This window comes from Etheostoma cragini, chromosome 15, assembly GCF_013103735.1.
Source record: "Etheostoma cragini isolate CJK2018 chromosome 15, CSU_Ecrag_1.0, whole genome shotgun sequence".
Classification (NCBI taxonomy): Eukaryota; Metazoa; Chordata; class Actinopteri; order Perciformes; family Percidae; genus Etheostoma; species Etheostoma cragini.
In genome coordinates this window covers 23,341,498-23,352,605 of record NC_048421.1, presented here as the reverse complement: position 1 = coordinate 23,352,605, position 11,108 = coordinate 23,341,498, and the positions used below count along the sequence as shown (strand labels likewise).

The 11,108-nt window shown below is 42.2% G+C and overlaps 1 protein-coding gene across 1 annotated transcript in view; it reads left to right on the top strand.

The window, feature by feature from the left end:
* Nucleotides 1-5,567: 5,567 nt before the first annotated feature.
* LOC117958717 (stress response protein NST1-like) overlaps nucleotides 5,568-11,108 on the top strand; it is a 7,524-nt gene continuing 1,983 nt past the window's right edge. Inside the window, exon 1 of the mRNA XM_034895290.1 lies at nucleotides 5,568-5,933. The gene's annotated coding sequence lies outside the window, so the exon portion shown is untranslated. The remainder of the gene's footprint in view (nucleotides 5,934-11,108) is intronic.

Below are 11,108 nucleotides of genomic sequence, written 5' to 3'. Positions count from 1 at the left end.
CAGATATGGCACTGAGCAAACCAGGTACATTAAGCAATGCCATGAGCGCAACGGCCTGCAGCTCGGCATGGATGTGAAACCTGTACATCTGCCCCCCATTTCCAGAGCAGCCCAGCTGAAGTCAGCAAAGGAAGTCTCAGTACGCCGTAGTCCTATAGCGAATACTGAGGTGTCCCGCTACATTTCAGAAACTTCGTTTGAAGCATTGCCTAGACTTAGCACTGCTCAAAACCCATTTACTAGACAGCACTTGGACCGAAAAGAAACCCCTGCAGAAAAAAACGGTCTCCCCAGGTTTTTGGAGACAGGTGAATCATTGCCTAGATATGGCACTGAGCAAACCAGGCACATTAAGCGACGCCAGGAGCCCAACATGCTGCTGCCATGGAGGCTTTAAATGACCAATCTACAACATTCCTGTTTCAAACATCATTCCTCTACATTCCCTCCTTTTCCTCTCTCCCTTCATTTAAATTTCTTCAGGACAACATAGGTGGTGAGCACTGATGTCCAACAGTCAAGTTCTGGTTGGTCCGGACCTTTCTGTGTGGCGTTCATGTTCTCCCCATATTTGAGTGTACGCCGGGTGATCTGGTTTTCTTTCACATTCTACAAATACAATTATTTTAAAATAAACAACCAAAAATTTGAATAGTAATATCGACTTTCATTTTCATTTAGCACTGAATTTTTTTTTTCAGTTGCAAGAAAAAGTGAGTGACCTTTTGGAATTTACAGTGAGAAAAAATAAGCATTTGAACACCCTGCTATTTTGTAAGTTCTCCCATTTAGAAATCATAGAGGGTTCTGAAATTGTCATCTTAGGTGCATGTCCACTGTAGGAGACATAATCTAAAAAAAAAAACATCCAGAAATCACAATGTAGGATTTTTTATTTGTATGATACAGCTGCAGATAAGTATTTGAACACCTGAGAAAATCAATGTTAATATTTGGTACAGTAGCCTTTGTTTGCAGCGTTTCCTGTAGTTCTTCACCAGGTTTGACACACTGCAGAAGGGATTTTGGCCCACTCCGCCACACAGATCTTCTCCAGATCAGTCAGGTTTCTGGGCTGTCGCTGAGAAACAGAGTTTGAGCTCCCTCCAAAGATTCTCTATTGGGTTCAGGTCTGGAGACTAGCTAGGCCACGCCAGAACCTTGATATGCTTCTCACAGAGCCCCCCTTTGGTTCTCCTGGCTGTGTGCTTCGGGTCATTGTCATGTTGGAAGACCCAGCCTCGACCCATATTCAATGCTCTAACTGAGGGAAGGAGGTTGGTCCCCAAAATCTCCCAATACATGGCCCCGGTCCTCCTCTCCTTAATACAGTGCAGTCGCCCTGTCCCATGTGCAGAAAAACACCCTCAAAGCATGATGCTACCACCCCAATGCTTCACATTCGGGATGGTGTTCTTGGGATGGTACTCATCATTCTTCTTCCTCCAAACACGGTTAGTGGAATTTTGACCAAAAAGTTCTATTTTGGTCTCATCTGACCACATGACTTTCTCCCATGACTCCTCTGGATCATCCAAATGGTCATTGGCAAACTTAAGACGGGCCTTGACGTGCTGGTTTAAGCAGGGGAACCTTCCGTGCCATGCATGATTTCAAACCATGACGTCATAGTGTGTTACCAACAGTAACCTTGGAAACGGTGATCCCAGCTCTTTACAGGGCATTGAACATCTCCTCCCGTGTAGTTCTGGGCTGATTTCTCACCTTTCGTAGGATCATTGAGACCCCACGAGGTAAGATCTTGCATGGAGCCCCAGGATCTCCGAGGGAGATTGATAATCATGTTTAGCTTCTTCCATTTTCTAATAATTGCTCCAACAGTGGACCTTTTTTCACCAAGCTGCTTGGACATTTCCCCGTAGCCCTTTCCAGCCTTGTGGAGGTGTACAATTTAGTCTCTAGTGTCTTTGGACAGCTCTTTGGTCTTGGCCATGTTAGTAGTTGGATTCCTACTGATTGTATGGGGTGCACAGGTGTCTTTATGCAGCTAACGACCTTAAACGGGTGCATCTATAATAATAATAATAATTTGAGTGGAGGTAGACATTTAAAGGGTCAGAATAACAGCTGATAGACAGGTGTTCAAATACTTATTTGCAGCTGTATCATACAAATAAATACTAAAAAAAATCCTACATTGTGATTTCCGGACTTTAAAAAAAAAAATAATGTCTCTCACAGAGGACATGCACCTACGATGACAATTTCAGACCCCTCCATGATTTCTAAATGGGAGAACTTACAAAATAGCAGGGTGTTCAAATACTTATTTTCCTCACTGTAATAGTTTTCTGAATAAATTTGTCATAAAATGTGTTCTGATCATCTAAGTCAAGGGTATTGACAAACGTGTCTAAAATAATAAATTCTGATGTTTCATGTCTTTATTGAACACACTCATACAACATTCAAAATGGCAGTGGAAAAAAGTAAGTAAAGCTTTAGAATTAGAGTTTGAAAGAAATGGAGCAACAGATTCCGTTGTTCTAGACGGAGACCAGTGAAGGAAAATAGAAGCACTTTTCCGGTGATGGCTAGGCGTTACTGCACAGCCTCCAACTGAGCTTGAAGACGTAGTTGTGACTTGGGCAACATGTCTGAAAGTTGTAAGTCTTCTGGTAGCTGTGCCAAGAGAAATCTCAATCATTCCCAATCAGCAGAGACGGAGTGCGTAGGTATATGTTAGGAGAAAACATAGGCACAAACGGATAAGATAGCGTTAGCTTAATGTCGTTACTGACCAGTCACATAACTTTATTTTACTTTTTGTTAAAGGTAAATTGACCATAAACCTAGCCAGCTAACGATAGCTACAAAAAACTGCCATTAGCGGTTTATAATCAGCTTTAACTGAGACTAGCGTCACTGGTCCGTGTAGTGGACGGCAAACGGATTTTCGTTTTTAAATGAAAAAAACAAAAACAAAAAACAGCCAGTTTTATCAATTCTCATTAGTAAATAAGGAAACTATAAACAGAAAATAACCCGTTTTTTTGTTTTGGTAATAAAAAACGAAATAATAAAAACAATCTCGTTGTCCGATTGTCTTTGATGCGTTTATAGATGGGAACCGGAAAATAAAATACCTGTGTATACGTCTCATTTCTCAATATTACATTGTTTTTTGTCGTGACCCGGAAGCGATCGTAAGTTGTCTTCATGGTCCATACGTGCAAAACTAAATGTTAGCTACTTTTATTGTGTAATAGGTTATATATTGAACAATGACAGCACCTGAAATATCCTGCATATCTTATCCGAACATGTCATCATCTTTTAGTACAACCCGTTTGCCTTAAAGAGAACATAACTTTCCATTGTTGTTTGCGCAGACATCCAAAGTAGAGAACGAGACCGGAAGCTCGCAGATTAACTTCCGGGTCACGAAAAAAACAACGTAAAATTGAGAAGTGGGACGTATACACACGTATTTTATTTTCCGATTTCCATCTATAAACGCATCAAGACGAGATTGTTTATTGTTTTCCCTTTTTTAATATCAAAACAGGTTGTTTTCCGTTTTTTGTTTCCCTATTTACTAATGGGAATTGGGAAACTGGCTGTTTTTCATTTTTGTTTTTTTTCACTTCAAAACGAAAATCCACTGGCCGCCAAGTACACGGACCGTCACCACTGTGTCCACGTTTGGACACCACCCACTGCTATTGGCTATATCCAGACACTTCCGACGAGACGCACTTTCCGATTTTTTAATTTGCGATGGTCACCAAAAGTGTAGCATCACTGTGTCCACGTTTGGACACGTTCTATCAAAATATCTGTTAAATTACGAATATAAATGATCTATTGATGTTTTAAGTTAACTTAATGGTGTAAAACTATCGTGTGACTTCCTACCTTTCTAACTGTATATGGTGTTAACTTGTTATTTTAGCTTTTACTTTACAAGAGCCAACTAAAGCACGCTATCTCCGATGAATCAGCCGTGCGCCACCCTTGGCAATAACCGGACACCGCTACAGACCGTTAGCTAAAGAAAGTCCCATCAATGCCGTCAAAACTACTGAATCTTATTTCTGTCCTTTCCAATTTAATACCATGCTTCAACAACTCTGAATTATGCAATAGGAGCTCCTTAATGTCCAGTTTAGTAAAAATAGAGGAGGAAATTCCATTGCCAGAGCGTTCTTACGTCTTTTACACTTTCATATACTAATTAGACATCTAAATGTCCATGTACATATAGGTCACTTCATACGTAGATTTTTAGATGGGTATACATCAATTCGGTTAACCTTTAGGTGTTAAAGTAATGCGAAAAGACCACAAAGTGCGTCAGGCTGAAGTGTCCGGATTTGGCCAATAGCAGCAAGTGGTGTCCGAAAGTGGACACAGTGATGTTAAGTATAATTGATTTATATCCATCAAACAATCTATGTATGGATTTTTGAGTATGTACACAGACATTTACATGTCTGATTAGTGTATGAAAGTGACTTTGATGAGGGAAAGTATTAAGAACGCTCGGGCGAAGCACTCTAAAAGGTTTTTACTGTACTGCTGATATGATTTAGCGTTAGCATGAGTGTGCATTTTTTTTATGCTAGCTTAGACACGACTCTCTCCAGGCAGTACGTATGTTTATAAACCCAGCAACATCAACTTTATTCATATATTAGCTATTATCTTACTGCATGTGAGTAAGAGAGAGGGGATATTGTGTTAAAAGCCAGTAGTGGTAAATGTGGTTAGAACTTTACAGCTAGATTAACCTCCAATATAACTAGCTAATGCATATATACAGACAAAGATTGAATGTTGTTTGGATCTCGATGTTTGCAACTCAGCTAGCTAATGCTTGTTGTTGGCTGAAAAGATAAAAGTAAATGAGTCATAAAGTAAGTACGTACGTACACACCGCCACTGACTTGAGCTGCAAAAAAGCTCTAACCGCCACGCCAAGGACGCTTGAGAAGAAATACGGGGAAACTTTTTAGCCAACCCAGCTAACAATTTTTGCCTCCCAGAACGTTCTGGGAACGTTCATTTTTGGTTGGAACGTTCCCTGAAGGTTAGGTTTGGTTGCATTTTGGTTGTGTGTTGGTTAATCGTAAAGTTTTCTTAACGTTCTGGGAACGTTAGTTTTTGGTTACATCAAACGTTCCCCTAACGTTATCTTAACCTTGCTACTAGAGATGATAAATCACTTTTGCAGAGTAATACAGTCAATATCTGTGCTCGGATTGAATAAAACTCCTCATTGGGGAGCCGGCTGTGTCTGCGTTTTGTGATAGTTTAGTCGTCACAGCGCCCCTCCCCTGCACTATTCTGTGATAGGCTAGTCACAGCGCCCCTCCCCTACACTATTCTGTGATAGGCTAGTCACAACACCCCTCCCCTACACACAAACAGATTCCTTGTGTTGCTCCACTCCGCTCTGACACATAACAGTGAGAACAGCTCACTCTCTCTCTCCCTCAGTCAATCAGGTCCGTGGGTCTTTTCTATTAATGTTTAGGGTTTCTCCAGCTTTAGTTATGTTTTTTACGTCAGTTTGTAGTACTTACTTAGTAACCAGTAAAAACTAAGATTTGCTGAGGAACGAGAAAGACAGTATGCCGTGGTGATGAGGCGTAGAGAGGAGGAAGCTCTGATACAAGACCAGAAGAAAGCTTCTCAGAAACAGATTAACATCCAGTCTGTGATAAACTATCGCAGTGAGCAAATCAAGAAGAAGCAACAGCTGAGAGACGAAGAGAGACAGAAGAAGAAGGAAGAGAGAGATCTACTACGGGGCCTTTCTGCCTTGCATGAACAGGAGCTAAGACATGAGCAAGAGAAAGAAGTGGAGTCACAGAAAAGACTTTTGCAGCTTTGACAAAGGGAAATCTCCAGTAAAACCCTTGACGGAGTAAAGGAGGCCCAGAAAGTGGAGGAGGACAAAAGACAACATGTTCAATTTGACATTGAAGAAAAGCTGCAGATAGCATCCGAATATAGTTATTGTTTGAATTTTCCTCTGTCCAGATCACAATTTGATGGAAAAATAGACACTGAAAAACTGTTTATATTATATACACAGGCCCAAGAACTGAATGACAGACAAACCAGTCAATTTAAATTAGAATGCCAATCTCTAATATAGCAAATAATCTATATCGACATCTGTCTTTGGCCTCTGTCTCCCTGCTGGTCTTTGGCTTTGCCATCCTTGTTGACGGCCTCCGTTAGTCCCTGTTAAAAGACAGTTAACACAAGAAAAAGATGTTGACGTTATGAATGATATAACATAACGTTATTACATGGGAAAGTACTCATGCATGTTAGCCTTTGTTGAACGTTGCTAGTGAAGTTAGTGCAGTGTTACCTCCCGTCTACAGATACAACTAGTCATAAACACACCAATTTTCTAAATCTCTGCTAACGTTACGCACATACGGTGACAACATTTTAATAGAGATGAAAATAACACCGGACATTAAACTTTACAAAGACAGCAACCTAGCTAGCTCACTGGCTCATTTTAAATGAAAGGTTCAGTTAGCTAACGTTAGCTTGGGGTGTATCGACCTAGTTATAGCAATTTGGACCAGCATTAAAGCGTTAAGCTTTACATTAACGGTGATAACAAAGGTACGGCACACACTAAAGATACTTTGATTTAAATGATTATTTCACCGTCAGCTCCGCTATTACATTTTTTTTAACGAGATTTGGGACCTCGAAGGATACACATGCATTCTTCTCTGTCTATGGGAAATTTTCTGATTGAAGGACTCAGTCCTTGGCGGAATTTGGAGGGTCCTCGACATTGGAGTGGTCTTCGGCGGATGTTGATGACGTAGCCTCCTCCAAATTCTGGCTTTGGAGGATCCTTCCTTGACTTTGGGAAACGGCTCCTGCAGGCCTGCAGCTTGGCATGGATATGAAGCCTGTACATCTGCCCCTCATTTCCAGAGCAGCCCAGCTGAAGTCAGCAAAGGAGGTCTCAGTACGGCGTAGTCGTCCACCTAGCCACCCCATAACATCCCCGTCCCAAAGTCCACCAGCCCCTATCCCTTATCCCCAGAATCCACCTGACCCTCCCAATCCCTACCTCTCCCATCCCCTGGTTACATCAGGCCGGTTAACGGTAGACCTGGGCCCCCCTCATGGCCAAAAAAAAACGGTACAAAAAGAACTGGCAAGGACAGGAGGAATATCACCAGGGCCAGGATACTAACAGCCGAGGAGATTTGTGACGGGAGGCCCAAGCTCTGGCCAGAAGAGCCAAGGGTCCACTTCTTCCTCTCCCCCTGTAAATACTTAATATTTTCTGTTTAAAATCAAGCAACATTTATATTTATGTTAGTGACAGTAGCCATGGTGAAAAGTAAACAAAACATTTCATTTATTCAGCGGTCCACCGGTAGTGTACTCTATGTTAAGTATTGGAAAATCTTTTATTATAGACGTCATATTCAGTGGTCGTTCGACATCTCAGAACACTGCACGCTCAACAGAAGTGGGTGGCTTACGTTTTATTTGAGACTTGCTTCAAGCCATATCTTCAACGACTGGACAACCATCGTCGTCTTTTAATAGGCAAATGCAAGTTTTCCGATAGCTGGGTGAACAACGCAGAGTTTAAGGAATTACTTAGGCCTGTAGGAGGGAATAACAGGCAGGCTTATTGTTCAGTGTGTAAAAAAAACATCAATGTCAACTGGACGGGAGCTAACGCACTTTGGTCGCATATGCAATCCACTAAACATAAAAATGGATATGTTGCAATATGTTGTTAATGATATGTTGTCTTTAAATCTATTCATTTCTGTATGTTATAAATGTCAAAATCTGTGTAAATAATAGAAAGGTCGCTGATTAACACTTGCAATTCAGTGTTGTGATGGTTTTAAAAAAAATTCTGAAGGTAGTAAAAAAGGTATTAAAAAGTAGTAAATTTAACTAAAGGATTGCTGTACATACCCTGTTCTAGAAGAGAAAAAACAAAAGGCTAAGAGGATCATTGAAAATCACATCACTTGTCGAGGCACCAATGCCAGTTTGACAGCTGAAAAGACAGGATTGTGAAGCTGCACGACAGCAAGCACAACAGATTGCCGGGGAGTACAAACTATTCCAGCAGTATGTCCAACGTGAACTTCACAAGGCTGCGGACCAAGATGTTCAGCAACTTTTAGCTGCAAGTACAGGATGGCGTTTCTTCAGACCCTTGAAGACAGATTTATCTGGTGTTACAGCAGATCTGTTGGCAGTGACCCACTCCTGCGTGGTTTCCAAGGAGTTACAAGGGTCCTAAGGGACTCATACAAGAGGGTGAAGGATCGGGGGCTTGTGGTGGCTGGGTTTAGGAAGAGTGATACCGTGATAAGCTGCAGGTAACTAACAAAGAGGACAGTATGGTTGACCTGAAGCTGACCTGCTTCCCACCTATTTCTACAAAAGAAACACCTGCAGAAAAACACTGTCTCCCCAGGTTCTTGAAGACGGGGGAATCATTGCCCAGATTCGGCACTGAGCAACCCAGGTACATTAAGCAACGCCAGGAGCGCAACTGCCTGCAGCTCGGCATTGATCTGAAGCCTGTACATCTGCCCCCCATGTCCTGATCAGCCCAGCTGAAGCCAGCAAAGGCCTCAATATGCCGTAGTTGTCCACCTACCCACCCCATAACACCACCGTCCCAAGGTCAACCAGCCCCTATCCCTCATCCCCAGAATCCACCTGCCTCTCCCAACCATAACCAAAGGAACCAAAAAATATGTCTTACTTTAACAAAGACTCAAAGGTCCCAAAAGTCCCCATGTATGACCAGAAGGGACCAAAGCGATCGCCCTTCGTATACGGAAGACGTCTCCTTCCCATCTTCTCACAAACAGGCCGGCATTACGCACCTGTGACAGATTACTACGGTCAACATAACCAAAAGCCATGCGATACCAACGCAGATCAAAAACAAAGGGTAATGACTGTACCCGAAAAACCCAGTGGCATTCTGCCCAGAGCTGACTGGGAAAGAATCAAGTCTTAATTAAACCAGCCCAAGGCCAAAATGTCCACCAGGCAAGAAATGGTGGACAGGAATGCTGAGCGTCAGTTTTCTAGAGTAGAGAACAAAATAATTAAAGCCAAAAGAGGAGGGATACAAGCAGCTATACAGCATGAGAAGCAGAAAGAAAGGGAATATTTCAATAAGATTACTGCAGGGGAGTTGGAATTAAAGAAACAGGAAGTGCAGGAAGTTCTTGAAGAAGCTAAGACTAATAGTGTGTTCCAAATCGCGCACTTCTGTACTAAATACTAACTTTTTGAGTACACTTCGTTCACATTGTCGAAAATGCGGTCAAATGCAGTACACTTTAATACCCGGATGTTGTACTCAAAACGGCCCAAAAATTGAGTGCGTATCGATGCACACTTTCCACACTCAACGGTCGCCATCTTGGCTACGTAGCGGAAGGGGCGGGGCTAACAACAGTCGAAAAACTTTTCATTAATGGCGGCCGTAGACGCGATAGCGGGGACTGCAGAGATATACAAATGTAAGTTGAACATGAGTCTTTTTGCTATGCCTATAACATTTTATGTACCTTTATTTGTATATTTGGTTAATCTTAAAGTTTTTCATGATATTTTTATCGCGAATTATAACGTTTATTGGTACCGTAATTTGACATGCTAGCAAGTTAACCTTAGCTAGCTAACAGCGGCAGTTTAACCATACACGGCAAATCATTTAAAAGCTAACTTTACATGTGTTGTAGTACGTTGTTGTTTATTGTGTTAAACTATGGGCCCACTGTAGAAGATGTTAGCGTTAGATGTATGATCTTGTAAATATAGCTACACAAAGCTGCAAGCGTTAGCAGTCATGTTAAAGTACGTTAATGTATATTACAGTGGTGTTTCTGCCCTGATCTGATTTATATCATCGTTAGGGACAGACGAGGACACGAGGTCCCTCATTGAGTGGAGGACGGTGAACGCCTCCAGCTTCACAGGGAAGCGCAATGCAGCCCTGAATGGATACGAGTAAGTAAATGTACATCATATCTTACTATTGTTAAATCTGTCGACCGATATTTTACACTGCTAGCTACGTCAAAATTGTATTTTCGTTAGGGCGTACATTGAAAGTCCAGGGCTGCAGGCTAGGGTTACCCCCGTTTTTCTTAAGAAAAAATGGGAAAACCTCAAACAAAAATACAAGGTTGGTTAACTGTTATAATCATTGTGAGTTAATCAGCCCCATGTCTGGGAACATTCAATTTTAGTTGAAAAAAATGTAGTTGGCGTTTGAAATTAAACTGTAGTGTTTTCCGTTGTCTGTAGGATCTGAAGTGCCCCAGAACTGGGGTCAGCACTGAGGGGGGTGAGGCAACCGCTGCGTCCTGGAAGTGGTATCCTCTGATGGATGAGGCCATTGGGGGCAGGCCGTCAGTTACGCCGCCTGTCCTCATTGCCTCATCTTGCCAGGACGTGGCGGTTGTCGAGCCCCCCTCAGTGGTGACCCCAGAGAGGGACCTTACCACGGCCTGTGCGACATCCACTCCGAAACGGAGAAGGATGGTTGTCGCACAGGCCCTCAAAGACCTCCAAGAAAAGGATGACAGTTTTGAAAGAGACATGGTGAAAATGGAGGAAAAGGCAAGAGAGAGAGAGGAGAGGCGGCATCGGGAGGCAGTGGAGAGAGAGGAAGCAAGAGATGAGAGAGAGGAGAGGCGGCATCGTGAGGCAGTGGAGAGAGAGGAACGGCATTTAAAAGAAATAAGGGAGAGGGATGATAGGAGAGAGAGGGAGGTGAGGGAGAGAGAGGAGAGGAGAGACAGGGAGGTAGTCATGAGGGAGGAGCGTTTTTTGTCTGTGCTTGAAAGACTTGTGAATAAATAAATAATAACGGTCTGATCTGTCTGTTATTACTGTTGCTAATAACTAATCTGTTATGTCATATTACAGTTGGTAGGCAGCGGAATAGTATTGATGTCAGCCATGGTACACAACCTACTTCCTCATTGCTCACAAGCACATGCATTTGGATTGCTTAAATGTTTTTTTTAAACAGATTGTTATAACAATAATCAACAACTACAGCAAGAACAGGAGAATAACAATATAATTACAAT